Consider the following 24,852-nt stretch of genomic DNA (forward strand, 5'->3'; position numbering starts at 1 on the left):
TCAATAGGCATGGTAAAATTGGTCCCCAAGGCCCCTGACCTCAAGGAAAAGCTTCCCATTGATACTGGACATATTAAGCCAGATTCCTCCTTTGGGTAACTCTGAACTGCAAAGTGAGAATGAACCAGAGAGAGCCTTACTGTTATCATCCAATTATCTTTATTTTTAGCTACACTTCTCCTTATCCTCTTCCCAAAACTTCATCTCCTCAGTACAGGAGAAGGATGTGAGAGCTGAGAGAACATGAAGTACCTCATGACACATCTGTCTGTACATCTTCACGATGAGAAAGTCTTAAATGCTGGCTGTAACATCAAGAAATTACCAGGGCAGTTCAAAAGAAAAGACATATTCTTGTGCCAGCATTCAGAGGCTGATAGGATGCTGAAAGGTCTCACAATTTTCTTGCCATTCAAATGGAAGCCTCAGCTGTGCAAATTCAAAATCAGCAGACTGCAGCAACTACGGATAAGAGTCAATGTACCTTGGTTTCCAAGTCAGGGCTATTTAAATTCTAACTCAATAAACTACTTGTGCACTCAGCATTTTGAGATTCAGTGGGCTGTTTGCACTCCTAAAAGTTAGTGCTTCCCCAGAAACAGCCTCTGACTTACAGAGTAAAGGGGGAGAAAATCTGTTTGCTCAGCTCCATAGAGGCCAAAAACTTTGTCAGGAGAAGACTCTCCAATAAAAAGACACTGTAACAAGCAACAAAAAAAAATCCCTTTTGAGGACTTCTTATGCCCTAGGGCAGAAATCACCACTGTGCAGAAAAACCTACTGCAAGGCATGTGTAAGTCCCCAGGGACTTAGGTGGTTCTGGTTCACTGTGTTTCTCTACTCTGCCCACAATCAGCAAAGCCTAAAAACCTCTTCAAATAACCAGTATATCTTTATAAAAGTCTTCTTCCAGGCTAAAATACAACCTAAGGCCTTTTAATTGCTCTCTGAACAAACACCACAGGGCAAAGTCCAATGATCGTCTGCTAAAACTCCCAACTGCAGACCACAGACACCTTCCATCAGGGACCACTGAACCCTTCTGCTGGGCTCTGAAGAGACAGTGCATACACTGAATACCTGGGCATTCACGATGCAAAGCGTTTCTCCAGGCTGGAGCTTTAGTGTGTAGTAACAAGCTGTAAAAACATGTCAGCAGAATTTGAGCGGACGTTGCCAAGCGTCAAAATAGGATAGCATTTAAGCATTTGCAAATTTCGGTTATGATACAGCAGCACAAGGCAAACACACCATCATTAGCATTTCAAAAATAGTTTCTGTATAAAAGGAAGCTTTAAAAATAACTTTGCTTTCTCTTGGCATCCCTATGCTAATGGATTCTTCTTTTAATTAAAAAAGTCTCTTGCATGCAAGCACCAGGCGTCATCATCTACTTAGGCAATTCCAAATCCTCTAGCAAAACAAATCAGAATGCGATGCACCTCTTACTTTCCCCCAGCCAACCTGGGAGGTTCTGTGCATAGGCTGGTGTCTCATCCTGCTCCAAATGTCCACGTTCCACTCACGGGTGCCAGCAAACTTGTGGTGATCCCACCAAGAGAGCGCTTTCAAGTAAGCTACATCTCAGCACTGAGAAACATGATTAACATCTCCTACATCCTACATCAGCTGAGCCAGAGACAGGTGGATTTGTTTATCCAAAGCCACCAGATTAATGATTGTACTATCATTAGTATCACAGCAGACAGTAAAGTATTAAAGCAACAGAAATCAACAAAAAATATACGGTTAAAAGTACAAAAAAGTGAGATTTATTCTGAAAGGAAGAGTGAAAGTATGTAAGAAACAAAAGTACCATATTGCCTAACAGCAGAGGTGGTGAGCTCCAGTTACACAGGCCTTCCTTCCCTGGAAAGGATGCTTTGCTGGGCAGTGACAACATTTTTCCAGACCATTTTATGCAAGTGTTGCAAAACACACTGAACTGTTTAATCTACCTTTTGGTACATTGTTTTTCCACTTTGCTCTCATCACCTTCTCAAGTACTGAGTCCAGGTCTGGGGTTTGCAAACACTGGTAACTAATCCAAGAATTATCTACCTGGAAATCTCATTAGCTAAGATACAGAAAGCATTGCTAAAATAAAGATGATTCATTTTGTTTCTGTTAGCTGAAAGGATGCGACAAACAGCTGAGAAAATCTAAAATTACACACTTGAAACAAGACTAAATCTGAGTACAGTACTGAAACAAAAACCATGAACAAGCAAGAATTCTGCAAGCAAGGTCCTCTGGAAAGCAAATTACTAACCTGGATTTTTAATCTGTTTAATCCAGTACAGCTTTGGTGGTAAATATACTCTGTCACTGTTTTCATTCAGGAATTTTATAGACTTCATCATTCCTTTTCCTTAATAGTTATTTGCTATAGATGAAAAGACCCCCATCTTACTAAACAACCCATTACTTCCCAGCTCAAAACAAGCAGACAGACAAAAGCACTGGTAGTAGCCACAGGTAGAGAAGAGACTGCAAAATTTCAGAGTATTTTGGAGCTGGTTGTTTTACAGACTTCTGTGCAACAAAGTTAATCCATCAGATTTCACAGCTGCAGGAAGGAAGTATTTTTCTCTTAATATCTGAAGAAAGTAAGTTGACCAGCAGGAAAGGAAGAGGACTCCGCTGTAAAACCAGAATTAAGCTATCCCCAGGTGACAAGGCACAGCCCTTCCAGGCTATCATTCACCAATTAGCACTACAAACATTGTGCCTAGTTTTATTTTAGCTTTAAGGCTTCTCGTAACAATATATTTATACAGATGTTTAAACATTTTAAGAAGTGGGTCCAAATTAATGTATGCTGATTAAATTCCTTAACTTCAAAAGTGATGGGCAAGTTTGGGCCTTCTATTTCAAGATAGCCTCCCTGCCACACCCTTTTGGGGGGACCTGATTTTCATGAAGCAGCACTCACCCTCTCTCCAGGAGATCCCTTCCTGCCATGACTCAGAAGAGCCAGCCAGAAGTGCAGGTCATGCTGGAGAGCTCAGGGTGAACGATGTAAAACATCACATGCATCCAACACTCATCCTCACATCCTGGCCAACTCCTTTCCTTCTCAAGTGTCTGTTCCAGAGCACAGAGGCTGAATCTCTGTACCATATGACACATATGCCTTGCGCTCCAGAGTGTGGCATTTAGAGTGGTCTCTGCTTTTTGCTGGAGCACTGACACTAAATCCTCAGTGTTCACAAGAAGACATTCCCTTTCCAGGCTGCAGTCTTTTACAGCCGATATCCTGTAGAAAATCCACACCCTGACACAGCACATCTCCAGGTGTTGCAACTCCAGTGCAAAGAGCACTCACCCTGCCCAAGAGTGTATGCTTCTAAAGGAATTGGCTGTACAGATTTGAAACCCTAAGGTTTTATGTTAAATCAAGTGCCTAAGGAAGAAAAACCCAAAAACAAAATAAACAGACAAACAAAACAACAACAAACAAAAAACCCACACAAAGGAAAAAAATCCTCACAAACCCAAAAACAGTCCCAGGAAAGAAACATAACATAAGCAGGAAAACATGACCTTTAGTCAAATCACATGAGCAGACTGTACAGACACAGAGAGGTAAGGAAAACCTACATTTTAGGTACAGTAGGGAAATAGGTCTGGACAGTGGCACCATAGACAGTGCTGGCTGAAGATACAGTATACACCTCAAAACAAGCAGATTAGATTGTACCAGTTCAGGTAATGGAGTAAGCTATGGTAGGAGCAAGACAACTATTTTTTTTCTTGGAAAATATAGCTCCATTCCAGCTAAACTTCTTTTTCTTTAGACAGTTTTGACACTCAAAAAATATCCAAACTAAAACTAAAATAATCACATGCCACCAACAGCTGCAATACAGCAAATCAGTACAGCTTGGGTTTGTACGTCTATATCTTATATAACCAGACTCACATAGTCAAAATCACACAAAGAAATACATCAGCACATACTGCCACTTTTCTATTTCACTCTTAACCTGGGAGCAAGGCAATCAGTTTCAGCTGCCTGTGGTGCTCTGAACTCCAAAGCTGTTCTAGACTCTCCCCAGGCTCTGAACAGCTGGTGGTACCTGACAGAAGTGGTCTCACTGTAGAGGCAGAAGGTGAAATTTCAAGTGTGGCTTAAATCACGTCCCAACCCAAACTCCTCCTGCAGAGCACGTTCTAAACCCCAAACCAAACATTTCCACACATTCACTCTCTTGTGTCAGCAGTACAATCCTAAAACCACACACAGTGATGCAGGAAACTGATCCAGGTGTGTGCTAAAATATATGTAAATATGGATGGTGCATACCTGTACCTAAGAGTCAGCAACATCCCTGAAGGAGTATCAGGGGACTCTTTACCCCCCAAAGCGCACAGAATTTCTCTAGAAGTTTCAGAAATTGTTCATCTGTATTTAAGTTATCTTCCTACATGTTAATACTCACAAAACACCCTGTCAGTATTTACCTATAGATTAGACAGCCCTTCTCTAGAAGTGCCAAATATTGCTGTTGTCATTTTTTAGGAATTAGCAGTGAGGACTATAAAAGCAATTCTGTATAGCACTCTGCACTGTGGCCCTCATTTCAGCAGAACCAGTAGAGAAAGTGCAGGGGGAATGACTTACACTGTTACACAGAGTAAGTGTAACACTATACAGTACTTACATCACACTGCACAACTATTACATAGTAATATATTAGATATTGTTAGAAAATTTATATAGAAATATTGAATAATTGGTACCCTCAACCACAGCCCACCACAGGCTAGGTAAGAAAGTGGGGAAGACAAGGAGAATTTATATGGAAAATACTCTCCATAAAGAAAAAGTCCACTCTGAGCTATATAAAAGATTGATCTTTTTCCTCCTCTCTTTTGCCCAAGAACTGGCCCTGTTGGTCAGGTCAACCACCATCCACCCAGAAAGACACACAGCCAGCTCAAGAGAAGCCTTGGAGGCTGCAGTGCTGAGCCCTGCCAGGCTGGCAGCTTTTAGAAGGACCTGCTGTCTTTAGCCACAGGTCCCGGGCACTGTGCCTGAAGAACCAGCCCAAACAGGGGGCTGCAGTCTTGGCTGGTGCCTTGCAACATGCCCTGTTCAGGAAGCCACAGCCTCAACCCTTCTCCTCCACAGCAGCCTCTCCCCTGGATGGGTGACCAGCACACACCGGCCTCAGAAGCCCCCAGCCAAGCTGCCAGACCGAGCACGAGCTGCTCCCATGGGCAGCAAGGGGCAAAGGGGGTTCTTGGATCCTCACCCTCCACACACTGGATGCGCTGCACCACGAGACAGCGCAGTAACAACAGATGAGATCCAACGTGAGCATTACGGCTCTGCTTTCATGTCTGGTTTTTAAAGGTCCCCAGACAACACCGTAGCAGTGCTGAATTGAGCTCATAAATGTAACTGCTGAACGCATTTTATGGGCATAATTCCCAGGGTCTGTGAAAACAATGTGTTCTGTCTCAATAGCATCTAAACGAAACAGGCTCTTTAACCACCCAACAAAGGCCTGTTTGATGTGCCACATTCCAGGAAGCACAGCTCAGTATGATTTTATCTGTGCCTTGTCAGGCCCCTTGTGCCTTTTGTTGAAAAACTAATACAGCTCCGCAACAGGGGAGAAAATATTCCTCTCAGAGTATGCAGCCAGAACAATAACAACAAAAAAGTTCATATTAAAAAAAAGAACCACCATACCAACTTTCTCTAGTGTCACACTGTTTTCTTCCTCGAATGGTCAAATGCTCACCTCCTAGACGAGGGCCTTTTCTCAGGCCACCTGTAGTGACCAAAACATTTGTACTAGCCCAGCCAGTAAGACAAAAACATAAATGTGTTTTGTTTACAGGCATCCTCTTCAACCCCCAGTATCTGTGCATCACCTAGTTTGCTTGTAAGTCATTAGTCATGATGATCATCTTACTAAAGTCAATGGGAGGGTTCAGCAGAGAGCTGAAAGCTTGCTTTCTCCTGAGGGCAGGATACTTACTGAGGATAAATTTCATTTTTTATATCCATGTAGGCCTACACAAGCAAATAAGCTATGTCCTTCTCTAATGACAATGCATATCCAGGAATGAAAAGTCAATACCAAAGAAAAAGAAGTCCTACCCAACCTCTCAAGCACTCAGAAATCTCTGAATCATCACAATACAATGGCTGAAATAGGTGAACCAGGAACCTGCTATGCCTTCTTTGACAGTTGTGAACATGGGAGACCTACAGGAGAGCATTAGGTGGTGGACACTTTTCTAGTACAGGTCCGCTGGATAAACTTTAAGTATCTGTGACTAAGAGACCTCCCAGGACAGCAGTGACATTTCTAATAACTCCCAAAAAATTTTTTCATTATGATTTTGCTTTTTTGAAACCAGCTCTGCTTTTAACATTCCCATCAAAATATGTCTGACTTAGTATCTAAGTCAGACATGACTAAGCTTAGATATTTCTTGTATAAAAAGAAGTATACTCTTTGAGCCTGAAAGTGCCACCTGACAGTTTCACTCAAGGTATCTTCACTCTATTATGAGCAAAAACAAGCATTTGTTTTCAATCTGTTTTATTCTTACTGCTTCAAGTTCACAGAGTCTGTATCTCCTTTCTGTAGTATTTTTCTGGGATGAAGAACCTTCACCTTGAAAGTCTGTAGTCATTTAGAAGACAACCCATACCTGGGACCATTCCTGTCACCTCACACTGCCCTTCCAGTACCATTTGGACTAGTCCAACCTGAGATGAGCAGCTCTGCTCACTGAGTCACTGCTTCAGTAGATTTTAAAGCATGGTGAGAGCTGACAACTCATTTAACATTTCTCAAGGCAATGTTTACCAAATGCTTTGGGGTTATTACTAATAGCTAAAGGCAATCGGCATCCACCAGCACCTGCCACCCACATTCTCTACCAATTTTAAGTTCCAGCTCAATTAATTAAGACACACCCCTGACAGCCTTGCTTGTTCCTTTTAATGATTTCATAGGAAGGTATTGACTAAAGCTTCATTCCTGCAAACAGTGTGCACTCAGAGCATTTACACATCTCAGCACTTCGATGCCCAATAAAGGTGTCACAAGAGAGTAAAATCATCCTTCTTTTATTTGGCTTTTTTCTTTTTTTTTTTTTTTTAAATTTTAATTTTTATGTCTGGACTGAGTCCAGGAATGGAAAATTGAATTTGCCACTGAGGCTTCCACTGAGCTGCAGCTGCATTCATGGCAGCCCAGCAGCATGCAGGGCTTTGCAGTGTTAAACATGATGAAGCCCCATTGCTGTTGCTGGTGGCATCCAGCTGTGAAAGCAGGCAGACGAGATGGAGGACTGCCGAACGTTTCCCCACTGCCCTGCTGCTGACTGGCACACAGAGCTGTTTTGGAGCAGATGCTGACACAGCCCCTTCACAAACGTGCCCAGCAAATGAGGAGAGCAGATTAAAAAAAAAAAAGGAAAAAAAAGAAAGAAAACATCCAAGACAGTTGTGACCATTTTGTTCCAGGGCAGCAAGCTGAAAATCCCTCATAAGAGAGGCAGAAAATGGGAAAAGAGGGGAAAGGCTGAATTAAAGCTGGCACAAAAGGATGCTGCTCCTTCCAAAAAGCTTAGTACAGCTATCAGGACCTCAGAAATGGCCATTTAAAATAAAAATTCTTTTTTAAACACCTTCCCTCGAGTTTGTGCACAAAAAGAAGCCATTCAACCCATGGGCACGGAATCTGTTGAGCTAAGTAACAGCATGACAACAATTCTGCACTCCCACGTATCTATTTTCTTCACAAAACATGTACATATTAGTCAGCATGCCTTTGGAGCCATGGTGGGGTTGTGAAGCAATCCTGACCTTGTCAGCCACTACTGCACTTCCAACCATTTACTTCTGCCCACAGTGAGACCCCAGTGCCTGCACTGCTCTACCCTTGGCAATTCAGTGGCTGCTCTGACAAGGGAATACAAAATGAAGCCATCTGAACATTAGAATTGACTTTCATGGTTCTCTACACTATTTCATTTCTCTGTGGTAGTGATGTGATCTCTTTTCAAACTCAGCACCTCTCTCCCTGCATTTCAGGTTGCACTTCAGGCTTCACTTGCTAGATTGCTTAGAGCAGATTTTTTATAATAGCTCAAGCTAGGCTTGGTTATGATAGCTAAAACTGGCTTGGTTAATATTACCATTTAACAAATACGTAATTTCTTACCTTATTTTTGTTAAGTGGGGCTCTTAGTTCCTTGCTATATTACCTGATTTTTGGTTGAATGAAAGCAAAAGTGATTTACATCATTCTGTAAGCTGATTTCCTCTCTACTAGCTTGCACTTCCATGTGCAAACTCTACCAACAAAACCTCCACTGTCAACAATAGCTGTGGGAAAGCAGGAACAGGTCTCACTGTTCATGTGTACATGCTAAATTAATTTCAAAAATATTAAGTTTTAAATCCACCTAGCAGGTTAATTCAATATGATGTGAGATCTCTGGATTTTGCTTTTAATCAAAAAGATACATGAATAGGAGTGGTTCAAATGATTTAGAGAAATCCAAGCATATTACATAAAGGCTGCTTTTTTATCATGGAAGTATATAACCCTATCAAAAGAAAAAAAAGAGTTGACAAATCTACCAGTGGTTAAACCATAGGAATTATATTTTTAGCCTTTAATACTTTGGAGTATTAAATTAATATGGAGTCCCAAACAAGCTGGCCCCTTTCAGCCTGTAGCTCATACTAAGCCAACCTGACCTGTGCTGAAGGGTTATGCTTTTCAGCCCTTTTTGCAATACCAGAAGAGCCTTAGAGTCCCATAGGCCTTTGGAATCTTCCAAGTTTTTTCAGATTTTTTGAGGATCAATATTGTTTCAGAGACTGCTGGAACCAGCCTCCCAGACTCTCCTGGACATTACTTCTCAGCACTGAAGGATTTCAAAACACCTGAGCAGACACTGCCTTGTCACCTCTGCTCCCATACAGAATCCCTTTCCATGCACCCCCACAGCACAAGAGGAGACACCCTGACCTTCAGCCTGGCTGATGCTTACACTAAGCACCTTCCCTTACACAGTAATTAGCTCTCTGGAAAGTGACATTTAGCCCATTCTCTCCTGAGGCTGAATGGCTTATAACAAATTCCCACCTCCATCTTGCATTTACTTAAATATACAGCAGACAAAATAGTTTTCAATATGTAATTTTTATAAACACTACCTCAAGATACAGCCACTTGTGTACTGGCACATTATCTTCTTGTGTAGGCACAGTGCATAAATGAACAGGCAATTGTGGCTTCTCACATAAGGATTTGGAAGGAGAGAGAGAAAGCCAGTGCTCGTTAAGGAGGGGACTGCTTTGAAGTACTTCATGAACACACTTAGCATAATGCAGTTTGCTGACTGGGGCTTCCAGCAACAACCAGAATATAAGCAAATTATAAAGATAATGTTTCCAGAAATTATTGCAAGACTCATGTTTTCTGTTTTACACAGCACCAGTATTTTAACCCAATCACTTGGTACCTAATCTTTCCAATATGACATTTAATTAACATTGCTTCCACGCATCACTTCCTCTTGCCACCACATCAGCAAGCTGCTCCCTGCATAAGAGAGCTTTAACCTTCCAGCGTGTGTTGTTTGCATGCAGGATTTGCATGCATTATCCAGGAGCTTGATAAAGGACACTGAGCCACTGCACTTTGATGATGTCTCCCATAGCTGTGGTCTCTTCCTGCTGGCTTGCCAGGTGCTTGGCTAGGGCCCCATGGAGCAGAGCTGACCCAGCGTGGGCAGGGGACTGATGTGCCCTGTGTCACAGGAGACCTTGCCCTGCTAAGTGGGAGCTGTCTGGTCAACTATTATGATTATGCCTCCTCCCCCTGGGTATGGCTGCACCAGCTACTGCAATCTACGCTCACAGATGTTTCTGCCTGATGCCTTTAATGGTTATTTGTGGTCTAAACAAATTTTAAAGGCCACTATAAGGGGCAACAGACATTTGTTAGTTCTACAGAGGAATGGGAATGAATAGGAAATAATGTATCATATTCCAGACCCATCTTTTCCATTATGCAAACATCAAGACTCTTTTCTGGCTCCACAGAACTTTCAGTCCCTCTTCCATGCTCCAAAATAGCAACGAGTCTACAATAAATTTGAAGAGTTGCAGAACAAACGTAAGGATATTTCTATCTATCATTTCCAAGATGGCAAGCAGGCTGCCCCTACTGTTATCATTAGCTAAATCTGTGCCTTCTACTACTTCCCTTCTACAACTACCCTTTCCATCCTCTTTATTATTTTCCTTCCCCTGACTTGGAGAGGCACACTGAAACTCCCTCATGTACTAAAGTAAAGCTGAAAAACAGTCACTATTTAATAAGCAAAACCTTGCCTGTTTTATGTATTTAGGCAGCTTTTGTGAACTCACTGGCTGTATTTGCATGAGTACGCTTCATCTTGACTAGCTGGATTCTATAGGAAAAACCCTCATAAAAAAGTGATATTTCCTGAAAAACATACACTTTGAACTATTCTTCTCCTAGAGACCTTTCCTCTATTTCAATTCTCTTCTTCTTTATTATGAAGGACATTTCTGAGTAACAAGATCAGGGCTTCTTAGTGAACATCTGCTATTAAAAGCTATCCCCCAAGAGAGCCAAATCTTGCTTGCCTTGGCCACACAAATAGTTTTATCAACTTCAATAGAACTATGTGTGCAAAGCAGACAGGACTGACCTCTGCCAAGAACTATGTGCCATGTCCCTGAAGGTTGCTGCTGCTACTTCGGGGAGCTCGCACCCCAAAGTTTTAAACTACAAGTAGTTTAAACAGAAAGACATTAAAGAAAACAATTTCCTGCTATCATATGCAGTTGAAGAGAAGATAATAAAGCGTAAGACCTTTTTCTTACCAAAATGTTTCTATCACATTTCAGTGCCTGCTTCACACAGATAAATTTCTCCCGATGTTTTTCTCCCCAGTGCTTAAAATAGGGAAATGCTACAAACTCAACCCTCCTGTGTGGGGTTTCTGATATCAGTTTGGGGATTAGTGAATTAGTCATCATTGTGCTGTGCTGGGACAGAGTGGAAAGTTACTGCAAAAGGGAAACTAAGGTGAGCCAAATCACAGCTGGCAAATCTGCAGTGTCTTGAAGGCTGCTACAAAACCAGGTTTTACACCAAACCCCCCTGACACTGTGCCTTGCACACATACATGACTTCATACATAGAAGTAACACAAGGCAATTTTTTAAATAACTCAGTTTAAAGCTACACATGTACAACATCTTCCTACAGGCAGCTCAGGCTGCTGCAATGAGCATGCTTGGATGACACTGAATAAATGCAAAGGAAGCGGTAACAATTGGTAAGTGATAAACAGAATGCTTAGGAGCAAAGATTAACCATGCAGTAAAAAGTGCTGAACTACTCCATTCAGCCATTAACCACAGCAGTCCTACATTGACATCTCAGCTGTAATAACACATAATGTCAGTGCTGGACTCCTTTCTATGAATATTTTAAGTCAAAGCCTGCATTTTCTTTAAAGTACTATTGCAAAATGACGCACTACTGCCTATATGGGTCCATACAACATATATATTTCACCTCTGAAAGCCCCCTTCTTGCATGACTGATTCATCCAGAAATTATCCCACGATTCAAGTGTGCTCCAGTCACGAAGAGAGCGGGCTAATTCCTCACAAACTGACAGCAAATCCACTAAACAGCACAGTCTCGTGCTCAGCCTTTCTGTGAAGGAGTGAATCTGTTGCTAATCCTTTTAAGACTATCCATCACACACTGACTAGTAAGGACCAGTGTCAGTGCAATAAAAAGTGTTGTAATCTGCAAAGTATTAGCTGCTTTATTTCTGATAATAATAGCTGTCTTCATACGTGACACATAAAATACACCTTATCTAGGTTTTTAAACCATTCAGAGTTTTCTTTCAAATATGGAAGTTAACACTTACTCTAGAGCCCTTTTTTCTGGTAGTTAAAGCATCTTCAATTTAATTTCCTTAACTGATGAACTGTGTCAGAAAGAGCTATTTAGGACACACAATTTACATTAGGACCCTAATTTGATTGTGTTCTCCCTGGGGACTATTGCACTGACACGACTTGAAAGATGCTGCAACGACAGCAGCAGCATCTTTTACCTACACCCATACATCTTCAGCAATCCACCCATAATAACCCCTGGAGGAACAGGGAAAAACCCTTTCATTCCTAGGATGAGATATCTTATGTGTAAAATCACCACAAGAAGTGGGCTGGGCTCTAGTGGGGCTTCCAAGTGTCACATACCTCCAGCTGCCGGGCTCAGCAGGGCTGTATGGAATTCCCTGGACAAGGGGAGCAGTGGTGGCACCCAGCTCTCCGCAGGCAGCGGCCCAGGCACCTAATGAGAGGAGTTGCAGGAGTTCCAATTATCTCTGCAATCAGTTGACTGCATCTCTCCCAGCTCCTTTTATGGCATTCTACTGTCCAGCTGGTACCAAAAACAGAAAATGAAATAGAAATATCTGGAATACACAAGATATGATGCTGCTAGTGGGAAATAATCAACTCACTGACTGGAATTCCCTATACATCTTTAAGGGGATTACCAGTAGTTCTGCTGGAGTCTAAAAACTGACTAGACATTTGGCTCAGAAAACACGTACTTCCTTGGGAAAAAAATACTATTTATCACTTTCTCATCCATGTCTTTTTTTTCCATATTACTAAGACAGAGAGGCAACATAGCTGCCTGACAATTCAGTTGCTCTACTTTATTGATTTCTCATATGAAGCCATGTTCCCCAGACAGTGATGTCATTTATTTCCATAGCAACTGTATAACATCAGAGGACTACACCTAAGCAGGTGGAGGAAAACCTTTAGGGAACAAGAATATATTATGTCCCTGCAAATCTGCCTACACCACAAAAGAGCTTTTAGAAGATGTCTGAAAGCTGGCTCTGAATGGTCTTGCTTTAAAAGAGTGAGCAGTAACAGTAACAATTATTACCAATGCTTCATTCGCAGTGGTCAAATCAAATTCAGATGGGCAAAGCCTACTATGCTCTGCTCTGCAGAGCACTGTTCTGTATGTGCCACATTCAGAGAAGAGGCAGAAAGACACAGCTTTTCAGCATCCCATTCCCACCACCAAAATTCCCTTTCCTCCTGCTCAGAAAGGCAGTGCTCACCAAGTTACCAATGAACTCAGGCTGGTTACCAGCTTTTCAGATCAATACTTAAAACTCAAGTCATTCAGTGTGTGCCAGCCATCTCTACTGCTCTACGACTTACAGCACAAACTTGTGCAGCAGCTGGCTCCAGCCACACAGTGGGCACTGAAGTGTCTCATTCAGCAGACAAGATAGGGACAGCACCTTTTGATTAAATGAATCACTAATTATACTCATGACCTCTCTCAGAAAGTAATTTTACCCAAAGTACCACCAGGGGTTCTGGTCATCAAAGCCTCCGTGGCTGAACAAAGTCCTAGATCTGGTATTGGCTCATGTTCAGCAGTCACAGTATTTGAGCAAAATCTGACTTTTTCCCTACTAAGTTGGCCCATTTCTCCCAAAAAGGCCCAGCAGCCTCACTCAGAAGCACAAGAAAACAACCCTGCCGGAGCCCTTTCTTCAGCAGCTGCTGCAGTGTGCTGGGGTCAAGAGGAGGCACCTGTCCCAAGGTCAGGGGGCAGAAGCACAGGGCCCTGCCACTCCTGCGAGTTAGCGGTGTACGAAGGAAGAAGGGACACAAAGGGGCTCAGAGATTACCAGAAGGTGACAGCAGCTGCAAAATGCAGAAGCTTCTCAGCAACACTGGGTTGGGCACAAACCTGTTCCCTTCCAGTTTTTCCATGGCAGACACAGGACTTAGGACACTCACACAAATGACTGGATGTCATCAACTCTTCCTAGTATCAGTAAACATCATGTAAGAGACTCTACTTCCTCCACTGTAAAATGCTTCTATAATCTATACTGATCACATATTCCAGGCTGATTTCTGCTTTGTACAGAAAAAGTGAAGCAAGCTGCTTCACATGGAAAATAAAAAGTAAAAAACAACTGCTGTTACACCATTTTTTATCTGTGAAAATCAAGAGATAAACACCTGAAACAACACTCAGCTAATGAATCCCCCGTACAACAAAAGCACTCCATGGTTAACAGCTGCCTATTCAGCAGGTTGCTAAATCTGTTACTGTGAACTCCTGATCCAGTTCATTTCAGCAGAGGATATACCGAGGCTTTTGCTTTTAAAAAATTGCAACAAGAAGCTGGTCCTCTCTTTTCCCATTAGCAAAGCAGATAAACTGAAAAGAGATGCTTTGGGTAAATTCAAGAGTTGAATTATTCATTAGCTTGACTAATTAATCTGCAGTTCAGTACAGTTAATATTTTCTTTAAAGCAGCCTCAGAACTCAGGGAGTTGCAGAGCAACAAATGACAGTGCAAACAGATTTTTCTTTTTTCCTATTACCACCACATTAGACTGTGCATAAAGCTCTCTTTTAACATGCAAATACTTTCCCATTGAGGTAACACAGTGTGGGTTTAGATTATTGCTGCCAGTAACCAGTATTTTCCGTTTTTATGATCTCCATATCCTTCAGAGACTTCCCTCTGCTTTATCGTTCCATTGCCCATCCATTGTCAGTTCTCTCCCGCATCTGCAACCTGTTGTCAACCGTGATTTGATTTACTTTGTCAGTTATGCATCTTCTTGTGCCCTTTGGTCTGTGCTTACACATAAACTATATTGACAGCCAGAAAGACGTGACTGACAGCTCTGTGTGTTTCCCTTTCAGAGTTTAGTCTATACATGCTGGGTATGGTCTGATGAAGGCACAGAGATGAGGGGCTGACATCACTGAAGATGCCTCAGTGGCAGGCAGCCTCTCTCAAATACCCTGTGTATATTCCCCCACTCTCAGATGGACCCCAAAGACAACATGAATATTATTCAGCTGATGGTCCCTGCATGATTGCATTAGGGAACATATAAAAAAAAATTAAATCAACTACTAACTAGTGATACTGTAAAATTCTTCCTGCCGAATAGCTAATTCTCCAGATATACACACGGATCAATTTAATGAGTTGACTGACAGTTTCCTACATTAACTCCTTCTTTTGTATTGAATTATACCAGACATCCCGCACACTGAGGTGTTCAGCCTGTGCTGTACAGCCTTATTGCTACTGTACAGCTACTGCAAGAAGGTTGATGGAAAAGCTTGCAGGGCTGCATCCCCTTCCTCCCTTTTCTGCATACCCCAAGAAGGAGCTGCTCATCTGGGAGCAGAGACTGAGAGAAAGAATATCTTTCTGTAATCTGGAATCTCCTTCTAACCACAACTAATATTGGTATGCACCACCATTACCACTACCACATAATAGTAGTGTCTGCCCAGGTGTTCCAAGGGCAATAATGAATTTTGCAGTCTGATATTTGCTGATAATACCTAGAACTGGAAAGTGGAGCATTTGAGAAGTATTTCCAGTTCTCCATTTAAACTTCATACATGGAAAACTATTTTTGTTCATGCCATAAGCTACTATCCAAATGTTTTCCTACCGAATTCACTGAGCAACAGGGAGAGCTCAGCCCAAAAGGAGCAAAAACAAAGCAAGCTGAAGCAAAACCATTTATGTCTAGTTCTGTTCCTTTGGCTTTTGTGAGCAGAAGGACCACATATGATGGACAGCTACCAGCCTCTTGAAATCAAATCAGTTTCTTTCAAAGAACATTTGTATTTTGTAAACCAATTAAACCACATGAATAGTACAAGCATGAATAGGCTTTTGTTTTATTCAAATTAAGATATTTTGGATTTGTGAAGCTGCAAATAGATATGACAAAAAAGGTAACAAGGATACAATAGAAAATTATGGAGCAGGGAGAAATTTAATTACATGCCTCTTTGATTGAAAGTTCAAGGTTCTTTCTGTATTGTTTCATATTTATAAATTCACAGATCCTGTCTCACTGTTTTCCAAATATGTTCAGGAAAATATGCTGGTTGAGACTGTCCTTCCATGGCTTTTAATTTCAGTTGCATGCTGTTTAGATCCTTTCATTTCTATAAAAATTCAAAAGCAGTTCCATGCCATGAACTAACACGCTTCCTTTTAATGAAGGCTGGATCAAAATCTGCAGTCTTCCCATAAGGGAAAAATCCTGAAGAATTTAACAGTACACAATAACTCTTCTAAACAGAAAGTTAAAAGAAAATCAAAGCCATCCAGGCAGAGTTCTACATCACTGTATTCAGCAACTGAAAGAGAAAGGCACTCAATCAAATAGCTTTTTAGCAAGTTTTTAGAAGAGTATTTAATTTCCATAAGTAAAACCTTCTCACGATACTTAAAAGAGAAACTCCTACTGACACAAGCAATGTGTTCTGTTTACAGCTCAGTTACAGCCTGACCCTGTGGAGCTGACCACCTTCACTTCATCACCTCCCAGTCTCCTTCAGCATCACCCACTCATTCCCATGCATTTGAATTTACTGGGATGTTTGTTTTTTTCTGGATTAAAAAAAAAACTAAACTAAACTAAACCAAGAGGCCAATTTACAAAAATATATGCATGATAATATCCTTCCTCATTTCAGAGATCATACTCAGAATGATGGGAGTAGTCCAGATACGTGAGTTCTGCTGTATGAGTCTTGAACAAGGATTTCAATCATCTGGGCCTAATCATATTCCCATGAAAACCAAGACTTCAGTCAGTTTTACCTGGAGCTGTGTGATGTGCATGGCACTGACAAGGGAACAGGACACCTATAGAAAAAAAAGGATTGATATGGGTCTTTATTAACTTGTATGAAATGCATGGGGTGACTGCTGAGCCCTGTGGGGTAAGTGAGAACAAACATTAGGAACATGACTCCAAAGAATAACCTGGTGTCATGAAACACAGAAAACTGCCCCTTTCTTTCAGCAAAGAAAAACAGACTTTAGCCTTTGGGAGTATCTGTTATCATTCTGCCATCCTTCTGAATTCAATCCACTGCTCTTTGTGGTCCCAGCTGTATAAACAAGCTGCCAGATGACCTAAAGGGATCTGCAGAAGTGGTGGCTCTATCCCTAAAGGTAAACAGCCAAAACATACAGTTTGTCCTGTGCAAGAGGTAAAAAAATCCTGACTGTTACAGGACACGAGCCAAAGAACCCAACAGTGAAAGGTGCCAAATATCTCCAGAAAATTAACTCCCCATGTTATCAGTCCTAAAAAAGGACACAGCAATACAGACTGCGGCTACTCAAGGAAAGTCACATAACACAATTTTTTATCCCTGCACAGGACAGAAAAAAAGTTGTGCAGAGAATTACTTCTATCAAATTATTTACATGAGGCTGATCTGACTGAGAATTCTGCAGAGGTTGCAGGTGACCTGTCTGTACAGTGTACTTGAGTCCAGCTGGCAGCAAGGACACAGTCCTGGTATGCTACCATGTCATCTGGACAGAGATGTTTTCCAGAGAAAAGCTGCACTTGAAATAAACTAAACTAAAGGCAAAGCAAAAGCACTGGGAAGTTATTCCAGCCTGTTGGCCTGCACAAAACAGTAGCTTTATAAGAGCTCCTTCAGGGCAATAAATGTGCTGCAATTAATACAAATAAACCCAGGAGTATAAGCAAAGCACATGTGGAATGAATTGAAGCTGGTGGCACCTATACAGAAGAAAAGATTCAAATAAAGAGAAAATATGTCATAAAAGAAGTGAGGTGAAGTTTGTGTTTTTGGAGCATTTTTTATGGATTGCAGGGTCAGGTTTGAGGGCACTGCTGGCAGTAGTGCATTTGCTTGTGCACAGACCTTATGCTGGGTTTGAGCTGACTGAACAGAGATAGCTGGAGTAAAGCTTAGGATTAGGAGAAGATTGCATGAAAGTCATGTAAATTATATGATTAATTTTCTTCTGGGTTTTCTTTCGCCTATTTAATGGGAAAGCAACAGAGCCCATAATGAAGTCCCAATTTTTAAACTATACCAATCTCATTGTTCACTGCACATTATAAATGGGATTTCATCAGTTTTAGAAGACCTGAAAAGATACAAGCTTCTATGAAAGAGTATCAAATGTAATATAAGCTTTACTAACTGTAGATTAGAGGTCCCAGAACTATGAGGAATTACAATTAAACTCTAGCAGATTCATGTTTCATGAATTCATGATTCATGAATTGTTGTTCATACAGCCTGATATGCATGAAGCCCTACATTTCACATAAACTTTTGCTATAAATTACCTTTTCGTAAACAGTTTCATTCCTGGCAACTGAGGATACAACAGAAGTTTTCTCATAAAAACAATGTTATTACTTATCATATTGCTGTATTGGTTTAAAGTGATTAAAAAGTGAACACATGACATGATTAACTATTTAATTGAGTGTAAAAGACAGCCTGAGCTCTCTAGTTCCCAGCCTCATTGCTGCTTGCTCTTGTGTTTTACAAGGCTTTTTAGCTATTATTACAAAAATCAAATCACCCTATTGTTTTAGCAGCATCCATTAATTTTGCTTTTATGAAAGCTTGAAAAACATCTTGGAGCTTTAATGAATGTGTTTTAAGTGCAATACTGTGAACTGCTTTTACACCAGTATTAAATGTATTAGTCATCCCGGGTTTTTTAAACAAAGCAGATTTTTTTTTAGCATTATTGCACAATGGCTTGAATTCTGTTTATGTAGATACAATATTTATGTGTACATGGTGTCTTATATTCAGCAGGTACCAATGCTTACTTTGAAGGCCTTTTCTTTAACATCTAAGGTATTCAATATCCACAGTGGTGGAAGGTTTCAGAAACAGAAAAGTTGGACCTTCCCCTAACCTTTTATGTCCTTCAGAAACTCTCCTTCAGTGATAACTAGTCTCCTTTCCCAGTTTCTTTGAAAAACTCATGTTGATTTGCGGCAAATGAATTAAGCTCAAAATACTAGAAAAACTGTTTTGGCAAGCGTTTCAAAAATGTCTTACTAACCTGATAAGCTGGGAGTTCCAGTCTTCTTCCCTCAGCTTGGGGAATTCTCTGCTTTATGGTGAACTCAACTGCAGCACCCACGCTTCCTCAGTGTGCTCAGGAAGTTCTTCTGAAACCCACAGATGATGAGAAACCCTACTTGAGCTAAGCTGCAGTGAAACCTGCCAATGCACCTGCCTATGCATTCTCATGCCGTTTTCCAACAGGGAGGGACAACGTTTGTCTCACTTGATGTGGCCAGAACAACGGTTCTCTTTTCCTTCTTTCCCTCACACAAAGTGGGTTTGTAAAATTCAAGACCTTGGTCTGCTTTACAATGTAAATATGTGAAATGGCCTTTCAGCATTCCAGTCTTACAGCATGATACACAGCACAGTACAGAATAAGGGGGACTTTGTCTCTATAGAGCCTTTGGCACCTTTTTTATAATGTAACAGAATCTATGCACTGAATCTGAAAACTGCTAAGCATGATGGCAGTTTTTCCTCTGGCTCTGAGCCATGCCTTTTGGCATCTTCATTGTGAAGGGATATGCAAGTGCTGGCTGAAAATGCAGGAAGATTATCACAACTTATCTTGACAAAATGTGCGAAACCAGAGACTTTCTGGCGGATTCCAGCTGCAGAGTTGAAAGTTCACATGTTCCTGCAGAGCGCAAATATAGTGCCAAAGGTTTATGCCCAGGCATATGGGCTCTTTTGTATATTCAAATTGGTCTGTACAGCAACAGCAGAGCAGGGAAGGTGGGTGTGTACGTGTGCTAGTGCAGCAGATTGGATCGTGACTGCAGGGAGGTAAATTGGATTACTTTGCATCTTCCATGAAGCAATCTATTCTATTCTCTTGCTTGCAAATCTTCTTTCACACGATTTTTGGTAGACATGCTTCAATTTTTGTCTTAGGTGAGATGAAAGAACCAAAGGAGTGTCTGCTCTTGTCACAGCCAAGGCAGAAGAACATTTTTCTAACAGGATGCTGGATTTTGCTGTTGCAGAGTCTGGTGGGCAGAGTCAACTCCAGCAGGACCCTTTATACTCCTCTGCCACTGCTGAGGCGCTGACAGGAAATGAACATCTGTTCATCCAGCAGCTCTTGAAGGTCAGCATGAAGTAACGGGAGAAGAGAGCTATGGGCAGGTGCTTTCTCAAAGAGGCTTAGGCTTTCTGTAGTGGAAGGTGTTAGGTATTTGCCCCTGTGCACACAGCACCCACTGCCTTTCTGCAGCGCCTGCCCCTTAATTCCAGAGAAGCACTAATATATTTTTGCCCATCATTAGTCTCCAAAACAGTAACTGGCAGTCAGAATTTTTGAAAAGGAAGCTTTGGAAGGTCCTTTTGTTCTAGGAAGTATGCATTAGCATTTCTTCTCCTATTAAAGTAGTCTAGGATTGGGGGATCACAATAACACAGCACAGTGTGAATCGATACTTCTTTCTAAACTTTTCTTTGATTGTGAGTCCTCTTCCACAGAGTGGCTCAGCTCTTATATTTGCAAGTTTGTTTTATAAAGCTGGGGGGGGGGGGGGGGGGGGTATGGTATCTTCCTGAAGATACTCTGCTCTCCTACAGTGTGTATGTTTTGGGGCTGTTTTTAAAGAGGATTGTGGATTTTGGAATTTATGGCGTCCAAGTGATGTCTGCTTCTCAGAGGTAAGATAAGCTACTGGCAAATCGGACTGTTACATCTGGCTTCTTAAAAGTCAAGTGTGCTGGAGGCCATAGAAAGAGTTACAGTGTTTAAAAATGGGAATGACTATAAAATGCCAGAGGTACTGGAATGACATGTCATGCTCAGCTTGGGAAGGTCTTTGTCATAATAATTAAAATTTCCAGCCTTCTGTACAAATTATAAATTTGAGCAGTTTTCTGGGGCTGGTGTAGAAGATTTGACTTTAATTGTCTGTTTGAATTCAACAAGCAACAGTGATTGACATTTTCCTAATAAATTCAGCAGGCAAACTGTGAGCACATGAACCATTTGAAGGACTGAAATTCCCTTACAGTGTTGCAAATGCTAATCTTGTTACTGCTTTATTGAATTTCTTCAGCTGGTGTCAGTACTGATGAAAATAGTTATTGTAGGTGTTCCTGAATTATATTTTACCTAAATTATGGTATCTTTTTAAGATACATCCAAGAGATGGCTTAAATGAGGGAAACAGCTGTGTGTGTGACTGGAGACTATAAGAATATGAACAATATGGAAGGTGAAAATGTGTTATGAAATCTGCTTTGGTGCAGGGAAGTCACATAATTTCACTCATTTCCTAGATTATAAATGACAAAATAAAGTAGAAGAAATAATCAATATTTTGCTGACTACCCAGGTATAACAATTCTTATCGAGTGGAAGTGTGTAAAGTCACTGAGCTGGAAACCATACGAAAGTGACAGTGATACCAGAGTTGTCATTATTAGTAAAACTGTTGACTACAACTGCTCTTTTTGATCAGCTGCTCCTTTATCTGAAGAGAAGCTTTTAACTGGGAAGAGTGAAAAGAACTGGAATTTATATGCACAGAAAGCAGAATATCAACAACTTTTGGGCTGGCAGCACTGCCTGTTGCACACACAGCCTGTTTGGGGAATGTAAAGCCATTAAATTCTGCAGTTTCTGCAGAGATTGTTTTGCAGAAGTAATGTTCAGCTTCTACTAGGCATCCATCATGACTAAATTAAATAGGGAAGAAAAAAAAAATTAAAAAGCCATGTTGTCTCCAAGTTATCATGGAAATTGGGTAGGGGAGGGGTTGTGCTGCTGACAAGAGAGCACTAGCCCTTGCTGGACCAAGTCCTGCAGCATTCACTTGGGCAAAGATTACTCCCAAAACAGGATCCCATTGGAGCCAGTGGCAGATTCCCCACTGATGTTGGTGAAGGTAAGATTCCAGTCTGGGGCTACGGGAGAACTACTTAGATATTTCTGCAGGGAAATGTAGGAAGAAGGAAGGAAGGAGCAATGCTTGCAAATATGAAGTTGTACTGTATGGGAAATAGTAAATCTACCCTTTGTCTGTGCAGAAAGTCTGCGGATGTAATTGTAATAAAGGGTTTTTTCAAAACCCTAACAATAATACTTATGTAATAAATGCACAAACTACTAATTGTAGCTGACTTCACAGCAAAGTTTAGCACAACTCTTCTTCTCAATTCAACCTGGATCCTAAAGCCACAGAATAGTTCGCAAGAAACACAAAACCTCACTCATGTTTTCAAAACTTAACCTAAGCAAACTAACTGCAGCCTGAAAGTACTCAGAGCACCAGAAGTTATGTTGAAGATAAACTGGTGCATTCACCTGCCAGCACCAGCTCCCATCCCACCTCAGCAGCTCCTTCAAGATACAGGAAGGGGCTTCTGTTCTTTTCTCACTCTTCTGCTCACCACCACTGCCTCAGTACCCACACCTACAGGAAATCAAAACACCCTCTAGTCCCTCCTGCCAAAATAGCTGTCATGCCACACTAACTGCTCCCAGAGGGATTCAGCAAGAAACCAATTGTTGCCTTCTCCAGGGGAGATAAGGTGGCAGCTCTGACACCAGCCCAGATGGAAAAAGGGGTCCTCACAGAGACTTTGATCAATCTGTCAGTATTTCAGACCTAAAGCAGGCAGCAACCAAGGGATCCTGCCGTGTTGACTGTTCAGAAATGATGTCAATTCTCTGTGCACTTCCACACGCTCCCAGGCCGTAGGAAGGATGATTAATAGCCCTCTCTCACAGCTCTGTGAGCAGAAAGATAACGACAGTGACAGATCTCTGTGGCTCAGACTGTTCCAGCTGCTGCTGGCCTCTGGAAAGTTATAAAATGCTGTGATTTCTTTAACCCGTGGGGGAGGTGTGTCAGCAAACCTCACCCTAGTTAAAACCCACAATTACAGCTTCATGCAGGTAACTCTCAGTTGAGAAAAAAAATCTTTTAACAGTCTAGCAAAGCACTGATCAGGGTGAGACAGCTAAAAGGTCAATCCCCAACTAAGTTATAAATGTTTCATTTAAATTTGAAAAAGTTTAAACAGTTTTTTTTTAAACTCATTTTTAATTTTTCCTTTTTTAACTCTCAAGCCAGGTGGACAGATCTGCCATTTATGAAAGGACGAAGAGTCTGTCACTTTGTCCTGGCACTTTGCCTTCCTGATTATAAAAAGCACTGAACACTACTAAATCTAAGCTCCTAGAGGCATCTTGATAAGCAGTAAAGGCAAATCATTCATGCTATCCTCTAGAAAAATCAACCCTGCTTTTAGATGTCTTCCCTGCTCGGAAATCCTTGCAAATTCAATTTGTACGCTTAATTAGCATCTATGCCCTCATGCCACTCTGTTTACAAGAAGCAGTCCTCATTACACAGCTGTGAATCTGTATTTCCTCTCCTTCTGAGTATACATTGTGCATTTTTATTCTTTAATATGTTCATCGGCTGCTTTGGGTGTGAGACACATTTCAGCACTGAAGTGCCAGCCTACCACCTTTGTATTTGTTTTGCTCAGTTACATTTATGATCCAGTTCTTGAAATTCCTCTCCATAAAGCTTTTCTAAAATACCTGAAATCCATCACAGTTTCACCTGTGAAAAGCCTTTTGATCTTAGAAGTAGAAATTATCCTGGAAGTTCACACAAACTTGAAAAGTAACTCATCAAAAGATGAAGGGCAGGGAAGTTGGAATCTAAGAGCTGTATCAAAATAATAACTTTTTAATGAGCATTTGTACCTGTTGTATATCCTTTTTTTGGGCATGGATTTAGAGCACCTGTCTACTGCAGCTCTGCTCATCTTCCAGTGCCCTTTCTTTCACATGAAGAGGTTCAGCCATGCAAGGCAAATGCCGCCTTACAGACAAGGAATGGGGCAGACACCCACAAAGGTGCTGGAAGAATTAGATATCACATTAGTATTGCAGTAACCTATTGCAAGAAGCAATTAAGAACACCATGAGCATATCCTCCCAGGTACGTATTAGCTGTTTATTTGTGTCCATGATGGATCAACAGAAGTTGTTTGGGAAAGTAATTTAACACAACCTGCAAATAGCCCAGATGCTGCTGCTGAAACACCACTAGAAAATCTTTATGGCAAAATCATCTGAACAAGACTGGCCAAATAAAAAATAATCCTATCCAGTTTATAACCTATGCCTAATAGTTAGCTAATAAGAGACAGTATCATTTTAAGTCTGGGAACAACAGGTTTATGTTCCATCATGATACAGTCCTTGGGTAAAAAAAACTTGGAAAACATTGTGTTAAACTGTATTAAAAATATATTCATTCTTCATCTTCCAATACACAAAGCCACAATATGTGGTTATTTGTGCACTGGAGTGTAAAGTGCATGCTGCTACAGTAAGGGTGAGCTCCATCAGAAATGACCAACCTCAAAATTCTTTGGTGATTAAGCCCAAGTCATGAAGCTGTTTAAAAAAAACGTACAGTATACAAAGCTTGCACTGAACACTCTGTAGTCACTGAAAAAGGGAAATGCCATGGAGGGAGGAGGTTTTCTGGCATTTCCCTTGCCAGAAGAAACACAAGCTCTGTCCGTGGGACACAGCATCAGGGCAATGAATGGGTCAGACTGAATGCCCATCCAGCCCAGACAGTGGGCAGTCAGCAGCACAGAGCTTTGTCTTTCTCTAGTGTACACTTTCAATTTTTAGAAATCCAGGAGTTACAGGCTCCCACACAGATTGGGAAAAATGCTATAGAGACTTAGAGAATTTTATATGCAAAGGTCTATTACCGATGCTCTTGTTCCTCTAGCAACCAACAAAATATATTCCTCACAAGTAGCAGCACTTCATAGACAAATAAAAGGCATGACCTCTGCCTCCAGCAGTTTTCAGTGG

The 24,852-nt window shown here is 41.2% G+C and overlaps 1 protein-coding gene across 1 annotated transcript in view; it reads right to left on the reverse strand.

Moving 5' to 3' along the window:
• Positions 1-24,852, reverse strand: part of PLCL1 (phospholipase C like 1 (inactive)) — a 179,312-nt gene that overhangs the window by 76,272 nt on the left and 78,188 nt on the right. The window lies entirely within an intron of this gene.

This window comes from Poecile atricapillus, chromosome 5 (genome assembly GCF_030490865.1).
Source record: "Poecile atricapillus isolate bPoeAtr1 chromosome 5, bPoeAtr1.hap1, whole genome shotgun sequence".
NCBI classification, from domain to species: domain Eukaryota; kingdom Metazoa; phylum Chordata; class Aves; order Passeriformes; family Paridae; genus Poecile; species Poecile atricapillus.